The following is a 1,470-nucleotide window of genomic DNA, read 5'->3' as shown; positions in this document are numbered from 1 at the left end:
ATATAAGCCTCATATTGATTGATTGATTGATATATATATGTGTGTGTGTGTGTGTGTGTGTGTGTGTGTGTGTTAATGTGTGTTAATGTGTGTGTGTGTGTGTGTGTGTGTGTGTGTGTGTGTGTGTCTGTTTGGGACAGTGGTCGCTGTACTCACCCCTCCAAAAAGACAGTAGTCGCAGCCCTTGCAAAACGTGCCAGCTGGTTCGTGGAAATAGTAGTGAGGCCACGGGTTGTCACAGGGAGGAGGCTTGCACCTTACCAGCGGACATCCCGGCTGCTGCCTTTTCGCCGCCCCACCTGCACAGAACATAGCTCTGCTTGGACATTCAAAGGTATCGCGAGAACACGTTTATATTCTTCTAATTCTTCTAATTTTTCTAATTCTTCTTCTTTTTCTTGTCGTTTTTCGTTCATTCGTTAGGTTGTTTTTTTTAAGGGATTGGTCAATTTTTCGTTCGTTTTTGTGTGCGTTTTTTGTTGTTTTTGTTCCACGAGTTGACTTTCACGTGTTATACAAGATACAAGATACAAGAAATTTTATTGTCCTCATCAATGCAAGGAAATTTGGCATGTGTATGGCAGGACATAATACACTGATACATAGACATTTACAAAACACAACTGCAGTTCAATATCAGCACACCCCGTCTTATGGACAATCAAGCTTTATGTTGCATACGATGGATAAATAAATGCACGTCTTTAGCCCTGCAACGGGTTTTAGCATTCATAGCCTCACCAGTGAGATCTGCGCACAATGGCGTCTGCCTAGTGAAGTTTTTTTGATGACGGGTAGTATAGAGAATTGAAACACTGACCACCGGACAGGGCGACCAGGCTGGACAGCAGAAGCAGCACGATCAGCATGGCGAACTGGACACTGCGGGAAACACGCTGCTGTGATGGTACGGTCACCACGCGATCTCTTTGCTATGGTCTTGATGAAGGTCGGTCAGCTTGCCTTTTTCTTTCTATGGCCCTGGTGGAAGTCTTGACGCAGCCGTGACACTGACGCTGGTGTAATGTTTGTTTCACCGATGTACCCCTGAGTTATAGTTGTGTCACCACTGTACCCCTGAGTTATCGTTCAGAGTCTACATCCCTGATTGAAATTAGTCTGCAGCACCAGCTGCTGCTCCGCTAGATGCTTCTATTTCTTAACGAGACAGACCCTGTTCCTCATGTCTACGTGTTCTTGTTCATCTTTTTCGGGAATGGTGGTTTTGTCTTCTACCAGGTAAAGGTTAAAGTTAAAGGCGGAAGGGAAAACCTCATTTCTGTGCTCTCTCTCTCTGTCTCTGTCTCTCTGTCTCTCTCTCTGTCTTTCTCTCTCTCTCTCTGTCTCTGTCTCTCTCTCTGTCTCTCTCTCTGTCTCTCTCTCTCTCTCTCTCTCTCTCTCTCTCTCTCTCTCTCTCTCTCTCTCTCTCTCTCTCTCTCTCTCCCTCTCCCTCTCGACGACTGTCCTAAA

General features: G+C 45.5%; 1 long non-coding RNA gene across 1 annotated transcript in view; it reads right to left on the bottom strand.

Annotated features, from left to right (window-relative positions):
- LOC138976771 (uncharacterized) overlaps positions 1–1,087 on the bottom strand; it is a 3,415-nt gene extending 2,328 nt beyond the window's left edge. Inside the window, exons 1-2 of the long non-coding RNA XR_011459143.1 lie at positions 821–1,087; positions 157–299 (exon numbers count right to left, since the gene is read on the bottom strand). This is a non-coding gene — a long non-coding RNA (uncharacterized lncRNA). The remainder of the gene's footprint in view (positions 1–156; positions 300–820) is intronic.
- Positions 1,088–1,470: the final 383 nt, after the last annotated feature.

The sequence above is a fragment of the Littorina saxatilis genome, linkage group LG9 (genome assembly GCF_037325665.1).
Source record: "Littorina saxatilis isolate snail1 linkage group LG9, US_GU_Lsax_2.0, whole genome shotgun sequence".
In the NCBI taxonomy this organism is placed as follows: Eukaryota; Metazoa; Mollusca; class Gastropoda; order Littorinimorpha; family Littorinidae; genus Littorina; species Littorina saxatilis.
The sequence above is the reverse complement of the archived record's forward strand: the minus strand, read 5'-3'. Positions and strand labels throughout refer to the sequence as shown.